This window comes from Stigmatopora argus, chromosome 8 (genome assembly GCF_051989625.1).
Source record: "Stigmatopora argus isolate UIUO_Sarg chromosome 8, RoL_Sarg_1.0, whole genome shotgun sequence".
Lineage (NCBI taxonomy): Eukaryota > Metazoa > Chordata > Actinopteri > Syngnathiformes > Syngnathidae > Stigmatopora > Stigmatopora argus.
The window spans coordinates 546511-567704 of NC_135394.1; positions in this window are offsets into that span (position 1 = coordinate 546511).

Here is a 21194-nt window from a genome sequence, read left to right on the forward strand (position 1 = left end):
ATGAGCCAAAAGAGGATGAGACAGTTGAATCACTCATCACCTGGAGCAAAGTCACGAAGTCCCCCACGTAATCTTCGTGGACTTGCTCGACCGGGGCCCGTGTGAGCGGCAATGACATTATGGTGACGATGGCAAACTCGTTGGTCTCCACTATGCTCAATTCGGCTGAGCCGTCCAGCGAGGGAGAGTCGGACGACAGCAGCAAGTAATGCCTGCGGAAGAAAACAAAAGAGAAAAAGACTAGTTGGGGTGCACATTCCTTAGGAGATGAAACAAAAGGAGGAGAACCTAGGGTACCTGGACTTGCTGGAACTCTGTTCGCTCCCACATTTCCCAAAACACTTCATCAGCGCTTCAGGAAATGACCCGAGGTCACACATGTGTAGTTTATTGCAACACCAGAACAACCGGACACAACACAACACTCCACTCCACTCCACTCCTGGCTCGATTGGTTTGATGCAGAGCTGTGTTCAGAGAGGCTGGCTATCTTGCACTTTCAGCCATGTTTGATGAATTGGATCCGGAAGTGGTTTCGCAACTTGACTTTGAAATGAAGGTCTAAGCCAGTGGATTCGAATTCTAATGCTAGACGACATACCTCCTCCGCCCGTGTGCGCCAGTTTGGATTTTAGGTTATTGTTCCTCAAACAATGACCGGAGTTCCGTCTTCTGCCTGTTTTTCAGAGTAGCAAACTGGCGCTGCAACTTCGCCACCATCTTGTGAGCCTGAGAACGTCAGATGGCGTCATTTTTCCAGTCCATAGTAGGTCATCAATCAAGCAGGGTTCCCACATTCAGACAAATGACAACTAAAACCACTACTAACCCTCGACGTTTCGTTCGACGGTAACCGCAGGCAATCCTGCACCTGCTCTAAGCGGACGCCCACGGTCTCCGTTAGCTGGTGATGTTGTTGCATCACCGTACGCTGCACCACCGACTGGTGCCGGATTGGCTCCTCCAAGCGGGTCTGCACCTATGACGTGGTCCCAACAGATGGTTTGTCAACAATCCACAAGATGGCATCAAGCAGGGTTCCCACATTCAGACAAATGACAACTAAAAACACTACTAACCCTAGACGTTTTGTTCGACGGTAACCGCAGGCAATCCAGCACCTGCTCCAAACGGACGCCCACGGTCGACATTGACTGATGTTGTCGCATCACTGTTTGGATTAAATTCCTTAAACAAGAACCTGAGTTCCGTCTTGTGGCTGGCGTGGAGAGCAGCAAACCTGCGCTGCAACGTGGTCACCATCCTGCGAACCTGAGAACGTCAGATGGCGTCATTTTTCCAGTCCATAGTAGGTCATCAATCAAGCAGGGTTCCCACATTCAGACAAATGACAACTAAAAACACTACTAACCCTCGACGTTTCGTTCGACGGTAACCGCAGGCAATCCTGCACCTGCTCCAAGCGGACGCCCACGGTCGACGTTAGCTGGTCATGTAGTTGCATGACCGTACGCTGCACCACCGACTGGTGCCGGATTGGCTCCTTCAAGCGGGTCTGCACCTATGACGTGGTCCCAACAGATGGTTTGTCAACAATCCACAAGATGGCATCAAGCAGGGTTCCCACATTCAGACAAATGACAACTAAAAACACTACTAACCCTAGACGTTTTGTTCGACGGTAACCGCAGGCAATCCAGCACCTGCTCCAAACGGACGCCCACGGTCGACATTGACTGATGTTGTCGCATCACTGTTTGGATTAAATTCCTTAAACAAGAACCTGAGTTCCGTCTTGTGGCTGGCGTGGAGAGCAGCAAACCTGCGCTGCAACGTGGTCACCATCCTGCGAACCTGAGAACGTCAGATGGCGTCATTTTTCCAGTCCATAGTAGGTCATCAATCAAGCAGGGTTCCCACATTCAGACAAATGACAACTAAAAACACTACTAACCCTCGACGTTTCGTTCGACGGTAACCGCAGGCAATCCTGCACCTGCTCCAAGCGGACGCCCACGGTCGACGTTAGCTGGTCATGTAGTTGCATGACCGTACGCTGCACCACCGACTGGTGCCGGATTGGCTCCTTCAAGCGGGTCTGCACCTATGACGTGGTCCCAACAGATGGTTTGTCAACAATCCACAAGATGGCATCAAGCAGGGTTCCCACATTCAGACAAATGACAACTAAAAACACTACTAACCCTAGACGTTTTGTTCGACGGTAACCGCAGGCAATCCAGCACCTGCTCCAAACGGACGCCCACGGTCGACATTGACTGATGTTGTCGCATCACTGTTTGGATTAAATTCCTTAAACAAGAACCTGAGTTCCGTCTTGTGGCTGGCGTGGAGAGCAGCAAACCTGCGCTGCAACGTGGTCACCATCCTGCGAACCTGAGAACGTCAGATGGCGTCATTTTTCCAGTCCATAGTAGGTCATCAATCAAGCAGGGTTCCCACATTCAGACAAATGACAACTAAAAACACTACTAACCCTCGACGTTTCGTTCGACGGTAACCGCAGGCAATCCTGCACCTGCTCCAAGCGGACGCCCACGGTCGACGTTAGCTGGTCATGTAGTTGCATGACCGTACGCTCCAGCACCGACTGGTGTTGTATTTTTTTTGCCAAGCGGGTCTGCACCTATGACGTGGTCCCAACAGATGGTTTGTCAACAATCCACAAGATGGCATCAAGCAGGGTTCCCACATTCAGACAAATGACAACTAAAAACACTACTAACCCTCGACGTTTCGTTCGACGGTAACCGCAGGCAATCCTGCACCTGCTCCAAGTGGAACATTTTTGCTCCGTGTCTAACTTTTCCGCCAGCCCTTTATTTTGAAAATGTGCTGCAGTTTTACTCCAAGACAGCTAGGATGTCCCGAGCAATGTGTTCATAAACATGTGTGTCAGGCCCCAGACGAGATTGGTGGCTGGTTGCGCCCGCCACCCAACCACAGGTCCTGCCTCTAATGCAGGGCTGTCAAAGTCATTTGGCATGGTGGGCCACATACGGCGGCCTAGGGAGATGTCAAGTGGGCCGGACCATTAAAATGATACCATGCTCTGCTATAAATAACCCAAATATCATGTCTTTCCTTTGTTTTGGTGTAAAGAAGCACAAGAACATTAGGAAAATATGGAAATGGAATGAACTATCCTTTCATGAAACACGTCATATTTCCTTAGATAAATGTGCAATTGACTTTTATCATTCACAAATAGGCATTGCAACGGATCCCACTGATTGTACAAAGGCACAAAACTTGAATTGGTACTGAAAAATATAGTCATGCACTTTAAGATTAAAAGAGACTTTTAATGAAAGGAATTTTTAAACCACTTACACATACGCATATAAAATCAAAATGTAATCTTTGCGTGCACTTTACAAACTAAGGAGAGTGATTTGAAATGTGTAATGAAGAAAGTTTCTGTCTCAGTGATGCAGCTTGTCTTCTACTCTGATGGAAAGAGTGCGCCCCTTAGCGGATAATCCGTGAATTGCAGCGAATTCAAAATATGAATTCCATGTCTTTGATGCATTTTTTCCACTTTCAAATGATCCTGCGGGCCTGATCGAACCTCCTTGGGGGCCGGTTCCGGCCCGCGGGCCGTAAATTTGACACCCCTGCCTCTAATGACTCGAGGGCTGCCAGGTGTGAGTCATTAGCCAGTGAGGAGTATTTAAGGCCACCAAGAACAGGACCACACTGCGGGATCGTCTGATCTGCTCACAGTGAGGTACGTACCTGCTTGTATTTTCTCGCCTGCCTTCGTTGATTTAAGACCTCTTGTTTTGCTCCCAGGATTCCGACTACGCTCGGCCTCCACGACCACGGATACGCCTAACGACACGCCGACGCCATCCCGACGCCATCCCCACGCCATCCCCTCTGGTGCCTGGCCTTTCACTTGGATCATTCTAATCAAGATTGGAGAAGCAGACTCCCAGCCCTCGCCTGCTTTGGGCTCTTCCACCCCCAATCAAAACAGCACGATCCTCTAACATGGACCCCGCGGGCGCAGGCCAGGCCCCCTCCGACCCAATTTGGCAGGTGGTGGAACAGCATACCCAAGCTATTGCGTACCTCTGTTCTAAGGTATCGAGCATGGCTGAGACCCCTGGATGACATACGAGCACTACTCAATTCTTTGCCTCATTCACCAAGTGCACAGCTAACCCCAGCCGCTCCCCTGGTAACACCGATATCGCCGCAACAGGGACCTAAGGCCCCCCTACGGTGGAGATCTCGGCGCATGCCGGCGCTTCCTGGTTCAATGGCAGTTGGTGTTTGAACAACCGAGCCTCACCCACACCTCGGACCGAGCCAAGATCGCTTACCTGATCGGCTGCCTTCGTGATGAGGCCCTAGCCTGGGCGAGCGCCGAATGGGAGAGGGGCTCCCGCATTTGTACCTCCTACGACTTATTGACCGCAGAGATGCGAAAGATCTTCGACCAGCCGGTGGGCGCTTAAGAGCTCTCAGACAAGGCGTCCGGAGCGTGGCAAAAGACTGGGTCGAATTCCGCATCTTAGCCGCCGAGAGTGCCTTTAATGACTCCGCCCTCCCTCCACGACGGCTGAATGTGGAGATGCGGGAGGAGCTGGCGATCCGAGAGGAACCAGGGTCCCTCGACGCGCTCGTGGAATTGGCCATCCGGATCGACAGCCAACTAGAAAGACAACGAGGGCAGCGGCAAGGTGACTCGCAGGTGGTCGCCATGCTTGGACTTCGGAGGAACGTGACCCCCGATCATAACAATGTGGTACAATGCAGGTGCTGTTGCCCGCCCGCCTGCATGAGCCAAAAGAGGATGAGACAGTTGAATCACGCATCACCTGGAGCAAAGTCACGAGGTCCCCCACGTATTTATTGACCTGCTCGACCGTGGCCCGTGTGAGCGTCAAAGATAATTTGGTGATGCAGAACAACTCGTCGGTCTCCACTATGCTCAATTGGGCTGAGCCGTCCAGCGAGGGAGAGTCGGACGAGAGCACCAAGTCATACCTGCGGAAGAAAACAAAAGAGAAAAAGACTTGTTGGGGTGCACATTCCTTAGGAGATGAAACAAAAGGAGGAGAACCTAGGGTACCTGGACTCGCTGGAACTCTGCGCGCTCCCACATTTCTCAAAATACTTGATCAGGGCTTCAGGAAATGACTCGAATTGAGCTTGAAGGCCATACCTCGCTTTTAAACTGCACACAAAAATCAAATCAAGGTGTTTTAAAATGACACACTGAATGGAATGGAATGCAATGCTGGTCAATTCTTCCCAGACAGACCTCGGGAGTCCTCTTGGCAAAGACAGCAGGAAAACATGAACGAATGATCCGTCACATCCACCAATGTCACAATGAGATCCTTTAACCAAAAAGAACAATGTTAATGAACATGTGGTACAATGCAGGTGCTGTTGCCCACCCGCCCGCATGAGCCAAAAGAGGATGAGACAGTTGAATCACGCATCACCTGGAGCAAAGTCACAAAGTCCCCCACGTAATCTTCGTGGACTTGCTCGACCGGGGCCCGTGTGAGCGGCAATGACAATATGGTGACGATGGCAACCTCGTTGGTCATCATTAGGCTCAATTGGGCTGAGCCGTCCAGCGAGGGAGAGTCGGATGACAGCACCAAGTCATACCTGCGGAACAAAACGAAAGAGAAAAAGACTTGTTGGGGTGCACATTCCTTAGGAGATGAAACAAAAGGAGGAGAAGCTAGGGTACCTGGACTCGCTGGAACTCTGCTCGCTCCTACATTTCCCAAAAGCATTCATCAGTGCTTCAGGAAATGAGCCGAATTGAGCATGAAGGAGATACCTCGCTTTGAAACTGCACACAAAAATCAAATCAAGGTGTTTTAAAATGACACACTGAATGGAATGGAATGCAATGCTGGTCAATTCTTCCCAGACAGACCTCGGGAAGTCCTCTTGGCAAAGACGGCAGGAAAACATGAACGAATGATCCATGTCATCGTCTAATTTAACAATGAGATCCTTAAAGCAAAAAGAACAATGTTAATGAACATGTGGTCCAATGCAGGTGCTGTTGCCCCCCGCCCGCATGAGCCAAAAGAGGATGAGACAGTTGAATCACGCATCACCTGGAGCAAAGTCACGAAGTCCCCCAGGTAATCTTCGTGGACTTGCTCGACCGGGGCCCGTGTGAGCGGCAATGACATTATGGTGACGATGGCAACCTCGTCGGTCGCCACCATGCTCAATTGGGCTGAGCCGTCCAGCGAGGGAGAGTCAGATGACAGCACCAAGTCATACCTGCGGAACAAAACGAAAGAGAAAAAGACTTGTTGGGGTGCACATTCCTTAGGAGATGAAACAAAAGGAGGAGAAGCTAGGGTACCTGGACTCGCTGGAACTCTGCTCGCTCCTACATTTCCCAAAAGCATTCATCAGTGCTTCAGGAAATGAGCCGAATTGAGCATGAAGGAGATACCTCGCTTTGAAACTGCACACAAAAATCAAATCAAGGTGTTTTAAAATGACACACTGAATGGAATGGAATGGAATGCAATGCTGGTCAATTCTTCCCAGACAGACCTCGGGAAGTCCTCTTGGCAAAGACGGCAGGAAAACATGAACGAATGATCCGTCACATCCACTAATGTCACAACGTGATCCTTTTAACCAAAAAGAACAATGTTGATAAACATGTGGTACAATGCAGATGCTGTTGCCCCCCGCCCGCATGAGCCAAAAGAGGATGAGACAGTTGAATCACTCATCACCTGGAGCAAAGTCACGAAGTCCCCCACGTAATCTTCGTGGACTTGCTCGACCGGGGCCCGTGTGAGCGGCAATGACATTATGGTGACGATGGCAAACTCGTTGGTCTCCACTATGCTCAATTCGGCTGAGCCGTCCAGCGAGGGAGAGTCGGACGACAGCAGCAAGTAATGCCTGCGGAAGAAAACAAAAGAGAAAAAGACTAGTTGGGGTGCACATTCCTTAGGAGATGAAACAAAAGGAGGAGAACCTAGGGTACCTGGACTTGCTGGAACTCTGTTCGCTCCCACATTTCCCAAAACACTTCATCAGCGCTTCAGGAAATGACCCGAGGTCACACATGTGTAGTTTATTGCAACACCAGAACAACCGGACATAACACAACACTCCACTCCACTCCACTCCTGGCTCGATTGGTTTGATGCAGAGCTGTGTTCAGAGAGGCTGGCTATCTTGCACTTTCAGCCATGTTTGATGAATTGGATCCGGAAGTGGTTTCGCAACTTGACTTTGAAATGAAGGTCTAAGCCAGTGGATTCGAATTCTAATGCTCGACGACATACCTCCTCCGCCCGTGTGCGCCAGTTTGGATTTTAGGTTATTGTTCCTCAAACAATGACCGGAGTTCCGTCTTCTGCCTGTTTTTCAGAGTAGCAAACTGGCGCTGCAACTTCGCCACCATCTTGTGAGCCTGAGAACGTCAGATGGCGTCATTTTTCCAGTCCATAGTAGGTCATCAATCAAGCAGGGTTCCCACATTCAGACAAATGACAACTAAAACCACTACTAACCCTCGACGTTTCGTTCGACGGTAACCGCAGGCAATCCTGCACCTGCTCTAAGCGGACGCCCACGGTCTCCGTTAGCTGGTGATGTTGTTGCATCACCGTACGCTGCACCACCGACTGGTGCCGGATTGGCTCCTCCAAGCGGGTCTGCACCTATGACGTGGTCCCAACAGATGGTTTGTCAACAATCCACAAGATGGCATCAAGCAGGGTTCCCACATTCAGACAAATGACAACTAAAAACACTACTAACCCTAGACGTTTTGTTCGACGGTAACCGCAGGCAATCCAGCACCTGCTCCAAACGGACGCCCACGGTCGACATTGACTGATGTTGTCGCATCACTGTTTGGATTAAATTCCTTAAACAAGAACCTGAGTTCCGTCTTGTGGCTGGCGTGGAGAGCAGCAAACCTGCGCTGCAACGTGGTCACCATCCTGCGAACCTGAGAATGTCAGATGGCGTCATTTTTCCAGTCCATAGTAGGTCATCAATCAAGCAGGGTTCCCACATTCAGACAAATGACAACTAAAAACACTACTAACCCTCGACGTTTCGTTCGACGGTAACCGCAGGCAATCCTGCACCTGCTCCAAGCGGACGCCCACGGTCGACGTTAGCTGGTCATGTAGTTGCATGACCGTACGCTGCACCACCGACTGGTGCCGGATTGGCTCCTTCAAGCGGGTCTGCACCTATGACGTGGTCCCAACAGATGGTTTGTCAACAATCCACAAGATGGCATCAAGCAGGGTTCCCACATTCAGACAAATGACAACTAAAAACACTACTAACCCTAGACGTTTTGTTCGACGGTAACCGCAGGCAATCCAGCACCTGCTCCAAACGGACGCCCACGGTCGACATTGACTGATGTTGTCGCATCACTGTTTGGATTAAATTCCTTAAACAAGAACCTGAGTTCCGTCTTGTGGCTGGCGTGGAGAGCAGCAAACCTGCGCTGCAACGTGGTCACCATCCTGCGAACCTGAGAACGTCAGATGGCGTCATTTTTCCAGTCCATAGTAGGTCATCAATCAAGCAGGGTTCCCACATTCAGACAAATGACAACTAAAAACACTACTAACCCTCGACGTTTCGTTCGACGGTAACCGCAGGCAATCCTGCACCTGCTCCAAGCGGACGCCCACGGTCGACGTTAGCTGGTCATGTAGTTGCATGACCGTACGCTCCAGCACCGACTGGTGTTGTATTTTTTTTGCCAAGCGGGTCTGCACCTATGACGTGGTCCCAACAGATGGTTTGTCAACAATCCACAAGATGGCATCAAGCAGGGTTCCCACATTCAGACAAATGACAACTAAAAACACTACTAACCCTCGACGTTTCGTTCGACGGTAACCGCAGGCAATCCTGCACCTGCTCCAAGTGGAACATTTTTGCTCCGTGTCTAACTTTTCCGCCAGCCCTTATTTTGAAAATGTGCTGCAGTTTTACTCCAAGACAGCTAGGATGTCCCGAGCAATGTGTTCATAAACATGTGTGTCAGGCCCCAGACGAGATTGGTGGCTGGTTGCGCCCGCCACCCAACCACAGGTCCTGCCTCTAATGCAGGGCTGTCAAAGTCATTTGGCATGGTGGGCCACATACGGCGGCCTAGGGAGATGTCAAGTGGGCCGGACCATTAAAATGATACCATGCTCTGCTATAAATAACCCAAATATCATGTCTTTCCTTTGTTTTGGTGTAAAGAAGCACAAGAACATTAGGAAAATATGGAAATGGAATGAACTATCCTTTCATGAAACACGTCATATTTCCTTAGATAAATGTGCAATTGACTTTTATCATTCACAAATAGGCATTGCAACGGATCCCACTGATTGTACAAAGGCACAAAACTTGAATTGGTACTGAAAAATATAGTCATGCACTTTAAGATTAAAAGAGACTTTTAATGAAAGGAATTTTTAAACCACTTACACATACGCATATAAAATCAAAATGTAATCTTTGCGTGCACTTTACAAACTAAGGAGAGTGATTTGAAATGTGTAATGAAGAAAGTTTCTGTCTCAGTGATGCAGCTTGTCTTCTACTCTGATGGAAAGAGTGCGCCCCTTAGCGGATAATCCGTGAATTGCAGCGAATTCAAAATATGAATTCCATGTCTTTGATGCATTTTTTCCACTTTCAAATGATCCTGCGGGCCTGATCGAACCTCCTTGGGGGCCGGTTCCGGCCCGCGGGCCGTAAATTTGACACCCCTGCCTCTAATGACTCGAGGGCTGCCAGGTGTGAGTCATTAGCCAGTGAGGAGTATTTAAGGCCACCAAGAACAGGACCACACTGCGGGATCGTCTGATCTGCTCACAGTGAGGTACGTACCTGCTTGTATTTTCTCGCCTGCCTTCGTTGATTTAAGACCTCTTGTTTTGCTCCCAGGATTCCGACTACGCTCGGCCTCCACGACCACGGATACGCCTAACGACACGCCGACGCCATCCCGACGCCATCCCCTCTGGTGCCTGGCCTTTCACTTGGATCATTCTAATCAAGATTGGAGAAGCAGACTCCCAGCCCTCGCCTGCTTTGGGCTCTTCCACCCCCAATCAAAACAGCACGATCCTCTAACATGGACCCCGCGGGCGCAGGCCAGGCCCCCTCCGACCCAATTTGGCAGGTGGTGGAACAGCATACCCAAGCTATTGCGTACCTCTGTTCTAAGGTATCGAGCATGGCTGAGACCCCTGGATGACATACGAGCACTACTCAATTCTTTGCCTCATTCACCAAGTGCACAGCTAACCCCAGCCGCTCCCCTGGTAACACCGATATCGCCGCAACAGGGACCTAAGGCCCCCCTACGGTGGAGATCTCGGCGCATGCCGGCGCTTCCTGGTTCAATGGCAGTTGGTGTTTGAACAACCGAGCCTCACCCACACCTCGGACCGAGCCAAGATCGCTTACCTGATCGGCTGCCTTCGTGATGAGGCCCTAGCCTGGGCGAGCGCCGAATGGGAGAGGGGCTCCCGCATTTGTACCTCCTACGACTTATTGACCGCAGAGATGCGAAAGATCTTCGACCAGCCGGTGGGCGCTTAAGAGCTCTCAGACAAGGCGTCCGGAGCGTGGCAAAAGACTGGGTCGAATTCCGCATCTTAGCCGCCAAGAGTGCCTTTAATGACTCCGCCCTCCCTCCACGACGGCTGAATGTGGAGATGCGGGAGGAGCTGGCGATCCGAGAGGAACCAGGGTCCCTCGACGCGCTCGTGGAATTGGCCATCCGGATCGACAGCCAACTAGAAAGACAACGAGGGCAGCGGCAAGGTGACTCGCAGGTGGTCGCCATGCTTGGACTTCGGAGGAACGTGACCCCCGATCATAACAATGTGGTACAATGCAGGTGCTGTTGCCCGCCCGCCTGCATGAGCCAAAAGAGGATGAGACAGTTGAATCACGCATCACCTGGAGCAAAGTCACGAGGTCCCCCACGTATTTATTGACCTGCTCGACCGTGGCCCGTGTGAGCGTCAAAGATAATTTGGTGATGCAGAACAACTCGTCGGTCTCCACTATGCTCAATTGGGCTGAGCCGTCCAGCGAGGGAGAGTCGGACGAGAGCACCAAGTCATACCTGCGGAAGAAAACAAAAGAGAAAAAGACTTGTTGGGGTGCACATTCCTTAGGAGATGAAACAAAAGGAGGAGAACCTAGGGTACCTGGACTCGCTGGAACTCTGCGCGCTCCCACATTCCTCAAAATACTTGATCAGGGCTTCAGGAAATGACTCGAATTGAGCTTGAAGGCCATACCTCGCTTTTAAACTGCACACAAAAATCAAATCAAGGTGTTTTAAAATGACACACTGAATGGAATGGAATGCAATGCTGGTCAATTCTTCCCAGACAGACCTCGGGAGTCCTCTTGGCAAAGACAGCAGGAAAACATGAACGAATGATCCGTCACATCCACCAATGTCACAATGAGATCCTTTAACCAAAAAGAACAATGTTAATGAACATGTGGTACAATGCAGGTGCTGTTGCCCACCCGCCCGCATGAGCCAAAAGAGGATGAGACAGTTGAATCACGCATCACCTGGAGCAAAGTCACAAAGTCCCCCACGTAATCTTCGTGGACTTGCTCGACCGGGGCCCGTGTGAGCGGCAATGACAATATGGTGACGATGGCAACCTCGTTGGTCATCATTAGGCTCAATTGGGCTGAGCCGTCCAGCTAGGGAGAGTCGGATGACAGCACCAAGTCATACCTGCGGAACAAAACGAAAGAGAAAAAGACTTGTTGGGGTGCACATTCCTTAGGAGATGAAACAAAAGGAGGAGAAGCTAGGGTACCTGGACTCGCTGGAACTCTGCTCGCTCCTACATTTCCCAAAAGCATTCATCAGTGCTTCAGGAAATGAGCCGAATTGAGCATGAAGGAGATACCTCGCTTTGAAACTGCACACAAAAATCAAATCAAGGTGTTTTAAAATGACACACTGAATGGAATGGAATGCAATGCTGGTCAATTCTTCCCAGACAGACCTCGGGAAGTCCTCTTGGCAAAGACGGCAGGAAAACATGAACGAATGATCCGTCACATCCACTAATGTCACAACGTGATCCTTTTAACCAAAAAGAACAATGTTGATAAACATGTGGTACAATGCAGATGCTGTTGCCCCCCGCCCGCATGAGCCAAAAGAGGATGAGACAGTTGAATCACTCATCACCTGGAGCAAAGTCACGAAGTCCCCCACGTAATCTTCGTGGACTTGCTCGACCGGGGCCCGTGTGAGCGGCAATGACATTATGGTGACGATGGCAAACTCGTTGGTCTCCACTATGCTCAATTCGGCTGAGCCGTCCAGCGAGGGAGAGTCGGACGACAGCAGCAAGTAATGCCTGCGGAAGAAAACAAAAGAGAAAAAGACTAGTTGGGGTGCACATTCCTTAGGAGATGAAACAAAAGGAGGAGAACCTAGGGTACCTGGACTTGCTGGAACTCTGTTCGCTCCCACATTTCCCAAAACACTTCATCAGCGCTTCAGGAAATGACCCGAGGTCACACATGCGTAGTTTATTGCAACACCAGAACAACCGGACATAACACAACACTCCACTCCACTCCACTCCTGGCTCGATTGGTTTGATGCAGAGCTGTGTTCAGAGAGGCTGGCTATCTTGCACTTTCAGCCATGTTTGATGAATTGGATCCGGAAGTGGTTTCGCAACTTGACTTTGAAATGAAGGTCTAAGCCAGTGGATTCGAATTCTAATGCTCGACGACATACCTCCTCCGCCCGTGTGCGCCAGTTTGGATTTTAGGTTATTGTTCCTCAAACAATGACCGGAGTTCCGTCTTCTGCCTGTTTTTCAGAGTAGCAAACTGGCGCTGCAACTTCGCCACCATCTTGTGAGCCTGAGAACGTCAGATGGCGTCATTTTTCCAGTCCATAGTAGGTCATCAATCAAGCAGGGTTCCCACATTCAGACAAATGACAACTAAAACCACTACTAACCCTCGACGTTTCGTTCGACGGTAACCGCAGGCAATCCTGCACCTGCTCTAAGCGGACGCCCACGGTCTCCGTTAGCTGGTGATGTTGTTGCATCACCGTACGCTGCACCACCGACTGGTGCCGGATTGGCTCCTCCAAGCGGGTCTGCACCTATGACGTGGTCCCAACAGATGGTTTGTCAACAATCCACAAGATGGCATCAAGCAGGGTTCCCACATTCAGACAAATGACAACTAAAAACACTACTAACCCTAGACGTTTTGTTCGACGGTAACCGCAGGCAATCCAGCACCTGCTCCAAACGGACGCCCACGGTCGACATTGACTGATGTTGTCGCATCACTGTTTGGATTAAATTCCTTAAACAAGAACCTGAGTTCCGTCTTGTGGCTGGCGTGGAGAGCAGCAAACCTGCGCTGCAACGTGGTCACCATCCTGCGAACCTGAGAACGTCAGATGGCGTCATTTTTCCAGTCCATAGTAGGTCATCAATCAAGCAGGGTTCCCACATTCAGACAAATGACAACTAAAAACACTACTAACCCTCGACGTTTCGTTCGACGGTAACCGCAGGCAATCCTGCACCTGCTCCAAGCGGACGCCCACGGTCGACGTTAGCTGGTCATGTAGTTGCATGACCGTACGCTCCAGCACCGACTGGTGTTGTATTTTTTTTGCCAAGCGGGTCTGCACCTATGACGTGGTCCCAACAGATGGTTTGTCAACAATCCACAAGATAGCATCAAGCAGGGTTCCCACATTCAGACAAATGACAACTAAAAACACTACTAACCCTCGACGTTTCGTTCGACGGTAACCGCAGGCAATCCTGCACCTGCTCCAAGTGGAACATTTTTGCTCCGTGTCTAACTTTTCCGCCAGCCCTTATTTTGAAAATGTGCTGCAGTTTTACTCCAAGACAGCTAGGATGTCCCGAGCAATGTGTTCATAAACATGTGTGTCAGGCCCCAGACGAGATTGGTGGCTGGTTGCGCCCGCCACCCAACCACAGGTCCTGCCTCTAATGCAGGGCTGTCAAAGTCATTTGGCATGGTGGGCCACATACGGCGGCCTAGGGAGATGTCAAGTGGGCCGGACCATTAAAATGATACCATGCTCTGCTATAAATAACCCAAATATCATGTCTTTCCTTTGTTTTGGTGTAAAGAAGCACAAGAACATTAGGAAAATATGGAAATGGAATGAACTATCCTTTCATGAAACACGTCATATTTCCTTAGATAAATGTGCAATTGACTTTTATCATTCACAAATAGGCATTGCAACGGATCCCACTGATTGTACAAAGGCACAAAACTTGAATTGGTACTGAAAAATATAGTCATGCACTTTAAGATTAAAAGAGACTTTTAATGAAAGGAATTTTTAAACCACTTACACATACGCATATAAAATCAAAATGTAATCTTTGCGTGCACTTTACAAACTAAGGAGAGTGATTTGAAATGTGTAATGAAGAAAGTTTCTGTCTCAGTGATGCAGCTTGTCTTCTACTCTGATGGAAAGAGTGCGCCCCTTAGCGGATAATCCGTGAATTGCAGCGAATTCAAAATATGAATTCCATGTCTTTGATGCATTTTTTCCACTTTCAAATGATCCTGCGGGCCTGATCGAACCTCCTTGGGGGCCGGTTCCGGCCCGCGGGCCGTAAATTTGACACCCCTGCCTCTAATGACTCGAGGGCTGCCAGGTGTGAGTCATTAGCCAGTGAGGAGTATTTAAGGCCACCAAGAACAGGACCACACTGCGGGATCGTCTGATCTGCTCACAGTGAGGTACGTACCTGCTTGTATTTTCTCGCCTGCCTTTGTTGATTTAAGACCTCTTGTTTTGCTCCCAGGATTCCGACTACGCTCGGCCTCCACGACCACGGATACGCCTAACGACACGCCGACGCCATCCCGACGCCATCCCCACGCCATCCCCTCTGGTGCCTGGCCTTTCACTTGGATCATTCTAATCAAGATTGGAGAAGCAGACTCCCAGCCCTCGCCTGCTTTGGGCTCTTCCACCCCCAATCAAAACAGCACGATCCTCTAACATGGACCCCGCGGGCGCAGGCCAGGCCCCTTCCGACCCAATTTGGCAGGTGGTGGAACAGCATACCCAAGCTATTGCGTACCTCTGTTCTAAGGTATCGAGCATGGCTGAGACCCCTGGATGACATACGAGCACTACTCAATTCTTTGCCTCATTCACCAAGTGCACAGCTAACCCCAGCCGCTCCCCTGGTAACACCGATATCGCCGCAACAGGGACCTAAGGCCCCCCTACGGTGGAGATCTCGGCGCATGCCGGCGCTTCCTGGTTCAATGGCAGTTGGTGTTTGAACAACCGAGCCTCACCCACACCTCGGACCGAGCCAAGATCGCTTACCTGATCGGCTGCCTTCGTGATGAGGCCCTAGCCTGGGCGAGCGCCGAATGGGAGAGGGGCTCCCGCATTTGTACCTCCTACGACTTATTGACCGCAGAGATGCGAAAGATCTTCGACCAGCCGGTGGGCGCTTAAGAGCTCTCAGACAAGGCGTCCGGAGCGTGGCAAAAGACTGGGTCGAATTCCGCATCTTAGCCGCCGAGAGTGCCTTTAATGACTCCGCCCTCCCTCCACGACGGCTGAATGTGGAGATGCGGGAGGAGCTGGCGATCCGAGAGGAACCAGGGTCCCTCGACGCGCTCGTGGAATTGGCCATCCGGATCGACAGCCAACTAGAAAGACAACGAGGGCAGCGGCAAGGTGACTCGCAGGTGGTCGCCATGCTTGGACTTCGGAGGAACGTGACCCCCGATCATAACAATGTGGTACAATGCAGGTGCTGTTGCCCGCCCGCCTGCATGAGCCAAAAGAGGATGAGACAGTTGAATCACGCATCACCTGGAGCAAAGTCACGAGGTCCCCCACGTATTTATTGACCTGCTCGACCGTGGCCCGTGTGAGCGTCAAAGATAATTTGGTGATGCAGAACAACTCGTCGGTCTCCACTATGCTCAATTGGGCTGAGCCGTCCAGCGAGGGAGAGTCGGACGAGAGCACCAAGTCATACCTGCGGAAGAAAACAAAAGAGAAAAAGACTTGTTGGGGTGCACATTCCTTAGGAGATGAAACAAAAGGAGGAGAACCTAGGGTACCTGGACTCGCTGGAACTCTGCGCGCTCCCACATTTCTCAAAATACTTGATCAGGGCTTCAGGAAATGACTCGAATTGAGCTTGAAGGCCATACCTCGCTTTTAAACTGCACACAAAAATCAAATCAAGGTGTTTTAAAATGACACACTGAATGGAATGGAATGCAATGCTGGTCAATTCTTCCCAGACAGACCTCGGGAGTCCTCTTGGCAAAGACAGCAGGAAAACATGAACGAATGATCCGTCACATCCACCAATGTCACAATGAGATCCTTTAACCAAAAAGAACAATGTTAATGAACATGTGGTACAATGCAGGTGCTGTTGCCCACCCGCCCGCATGAGCCAAAAGAGGATGAGACAGTTGAATCACGCATCACCTGGAGCAAAGTCACAAAGTCCCCCACGTAATCTTCGTGGACTTGCTCGACCGGGGCCCGTGTGAGCGGCAATGACAATATGGTGACGATGGCAACCTCGTTGGTCATCATTAGGCTCAATTGGGCTGAGCCGTCCAGCGAGGGAGAGTCGGATGACAGCACCAAGTCATACCTGCGGAACAAAACGAAAGAGAAAAAGACTTGTTGGGGTGCACATTCCTTAGGAGATGAAACAAAAGGAGGAGAAGCTAGGGTACCTGGACTCGCTGGAACTCTGCTCGCTCCTACATTTCCCAAAAGCATTCATCAGTGCTTCAGGAAATGAGCCGAATTGAGCATGAAGGAGATACCTCGCTTTGAAACTGCACACAAAAATCAAATCAAGGTGTTTTAAAATGACACACTGAATGGAATGGAATGCAATGCTGGTCAATTCTTCCCAGACAGACCTCGGGAAGTCCTCTTGGCAAAGACGGCAGGAAAACATGAACGAATGATCCATGTCATCGTCTAATTTAACAATGAGATCCTTAAAGCAAAAAGAACAATGTTAATGAACATGTGGTCCAATGCAGGTGCTGTTGCCCCCCGCCCGCATGAGCCAAAAGAGGATGAGACAGTTGAATCACGCATCACCTGGAGCAAAGTCACGAAGTCCCCCAGGTAATCTTCGTGGACTTGCTCGACCGGGGCCCGTGTGAGCGGCAATGACATTATGGTGACGATGGCAACCTCGTCGGTCGCCACCATGCTCAATTGGGCTGAGCCGTCCAGCGAGGGAGAGTCAGATGACAGCACCAAGTCATACCTGCGGAACAAAACGAAAGAGAAAAAGACTTGTTGGGGTGCACATTCCTTAGGAGATGAAACAAAAGGAGGAGAAGCTAGGGTACCTGGACTCGCTGGAACTCTGCTCGCTCCTACATTTCCCAAAAGCATTCATCAGTGCTTCAGGAAATGAGCCGAATTGAGCATGAAGGAGATACCTCGCTTTGAAACTGCACACAAAAATCAAATCAAGGTGTTTTAAAATGACACACTGAATGGAATGGAATGGAATGCAATGCTGGTCAATTCTTCCCAGACAGACCTCGGGAAGTCCTCTTGGCAAAGACGGCAGGAAAACATGAACGAATGATCCGTCACATCCACTAATGTCACAACGTGATCCTTTTAACCAAAAAGAACAATGTTGATAAACATGTGGTACAATGCAGATGCTGTTGCCCCCCGCCCGCATGAGCCAAAAGAGGATGAGACAGTTGAATCACTCATCACCTGGAGCAAAGTCACGAAGTCCCCCACGTAATCTTCGTGGACTTGCTCGACCGGGGCCCGTGTGAGCGGCAATGACATTATGGTGACGATGGCAAACTCGTTGGTCTCCACTATGCTCAATTCGGCTGAGCCGTCCAGCGAGGGAGAGTCGGACGACAGCAGCAAGTAATGCCTGCGGAAGAAAACAAAAGAGAAAAAGACTAGTTGGGGTGCACATTCCTTAGGAGATGAAACAAAAGGAGGAGAACCTAGGGTACCTGGACTTGCTGGAACTCTGTTCGCTCCCACATTTCCCAAAACACTTCATCAGCGCTTCAGGAAATGACCCGAGGTCACACATGTGTAGTTTATTGCAACACCAGAACAACCGGACATAACACAACACTCCACTCCACTCCTGGCTCGATTGGTTTGATGCAGAGCTGTGTTCAGAGAGGCTGGCTATCTTGCACTTTCAGCCATGTTTGATGAATTGGATCCGGAAGTGGTTTCGCAACTTGACTTTGAAATGAAGGTCTAAGCCAGTGGATTCGAATTCTAATGCTCGACGACATACCTCCTCCGCCCGTGTGCGCCAGTTTGGATTTTAGGTTATTGTTCCTCAAACAATGACCGGAGTTCCGTCTTCTGCCTGTTTTTCAGAGTAGCAAACTGGCGCTGCAACTTCGCCACCATCTTGTGAGCCTGAGAACGTCAGATGGCGTCATTTTTCCAGTCCATAGTAGGTCATCAATCAAGCAGGGTTCCCACATTCAGACAAATGACAACTAAAACCACTACTAACCCTCGACGTTTCGTTCGACGGTAACCGCAGGCAATCCTGCACCTGCTCTAAGCGGACGCCCACGGTCTCCGTTAGCTGGTGATGTTGTTGCATCACCGTACGCTGCACCACCGACTGGTGCCGGATTGGCTCCTCCAAGCGGGTCTGCACCTATGACGTGGTCCCAACAGATGGTTTGTCAACAATCCACAAGATGGCATCAAGCAGGGTTCCCACATTCAGACAAATGACAACTAAAAACACTACTAACCCTAGACGTTTTGTTCGACGGTAACCGCAGGCAATCCAGCACCTGCTCCAAACGGACGCCCACGGTCGACATTGACTGATGTTGTCGCATCACTGTTTGGATTAAATTCCTTAAACAAGAACCTGAGTTCCGTCTTGTGGCTGGCGTGGAGAGCAGCAAACCTGCGCTGCAACGTGGTCACCATCCTGCGAACCTGAGAACGTCAGATGGCGTCATTTTTCCAGTCCATAGTAGGTCATCAATCAAGCAGGGTTCCCACATTCAGACAAATGACAACTAAAAACACTACTAACCCTCGACGTTTCGTTCGACGGTAACCGCAGGCAATCCTGCACCTGCTCCAAGCGGACGCCCACGGTCGACGTTAGCTGGTCATGTAGTTGCATGACCGTACGCTGCACCACCGACTGGTGCCGGATTGGCTCCTTCAAGCGGGTCTGCACCTATGACGTGGTCCCAACAGATGGTTTGTCAACAATCCACAAGATGGCATCAAGCAGGGTTCCCACATTCAGACAAATGACAACTAAAAACACTACTAACCCTAGACGTTTTGTTCGACGGTAACCGCAGGCAATCCAGCACCTGCTCCAAACGGACGCCCACGGTCGACATTGACTGATGTTGTCGCATCACTGTTTGGATTAAATTCCTTAAACAAGAACCTGAGTTCCGTCTTGTGGCTGGCGTGGAGAGCAGCAAACCTGCGCTGCAACGTGGTCACCATCCTGCGAACCTGAGAACGTCAGATGGCGTCATTTTTCCAGTCCATAGTAGGTCATCAATCAAGCAGGGTTCCCACATTCAGACAAATGACAACTAAAAACACTACTAACCCTCGACGTTTCGTTCGACGGTAACCGCAGGCAATCCTGCACCTGCTCCAAGCGGACGCCCACGGTCGACGTTAGCTGGTCATGTAGTTGCATGACCGTACGCTCCAGCACCGACTGGTGTTGTATTTTTTTTGCCAAGCGGGTCTGCACCTATGACGTGGTCCCAACAGATGGTTTGTCAACAATCCACAAGATGGCATCAAGCAGGGTTCCCACATTCAGACAAATGACAACTAAAAACACTACTAACCCTCGACGTTTCGTTCGACGGTAACCGCAGGCAATCCTGCACCTGCTCCAAGTGGAACATTTTTGCTCCGTGTCTAACTTTTCCGCCAGCCCTTATTTTGAAAATGTGCTGCAGTTTTACTCCAAGACAGCTAGGATGTCCCGAGCAATGTGTTCATAAACATGTGTGTCAGGCCCCAGACGAGATTGGTGGCTGGTTGCGCCCGCCACCCAACCACAGGTCCTGCCTCTAATGCAGGGCTGTCAAAGTCATTTGGCATGGTGGGCCACATACGGCGGCCTAGGGAGATGTCAAGTGGGCCGGACCATTAAAATGATACCATGCTCTGCTATAAATAACCCAAATATCATGTCTTTCCTTTGTTTTGGTGTAAAGAAGCACAAGAACATTAGGAAAATATGGAAATGGAATGAACTATCCTTTCATGAAACACGTCATATTTCCTTAGATAAATGTGCAATTGACTTTTATCATTCACAAATAGGCATTGCAACGGATCCCACTGATTGTACAAAGGCACAAAACTTGAATTGGTACTGAAAAATATAGTCATGCACTTTAAGATTAAAAGAGACTTTTAATGAAAGGAATTTTTAAACCACTTACACATACGCATATAAAATCAAAATGTAATCTTTGCGTGCACTTTACAAACTAAGGAGAGTGATTTGAAATGTGTAATGAAGAAAGTTTCTGTCTCAGTGATGCAGCTTGTCTTCTACTCTGATGGAAAGAGTGCGCCTCTTAGCGGATAATCCGTGAATTGCAGCGAATTCAAAATATGAATTCCATGTCTTTGATGCATTTTTTCCACTTTCAAATGATCCTGCGGGCCTGATCGAACCTCCTTGGGGGCCGGTTCCGGCCCGCGGGCCGTAAATTTGACACCCCTGCCTCTAATGACTCGAGGGCTGCCAGGTGTGAGTCATTAGCCAGTGAGGAGTATTTAAGGCCACCAAGAACAGGACCACACTGCGGGATCGTCTGATCTGCTCACAGTGAGGTACGTACCTGCTTGTATTTTCTCGCCTGCCTTTGTTGATTTAAGACCTCTTGTTTTGCTCCCAGGATTCCGACTACGCTCGGCCTCCACGACCACGGATACGCCTAACGACACGCCGACGCCATCCCGACGCCATCCCCTCTGGTGCCTGGCCTTTCACTTGGATCATTCTAATCAAGATTGGAGAAGCAGACTCCCAGCCCTCGCCTGCTTTGGGCTCTTCCACCCCCAATCAAAACAGCACGATCCTCTAACATGGACCCCGCGG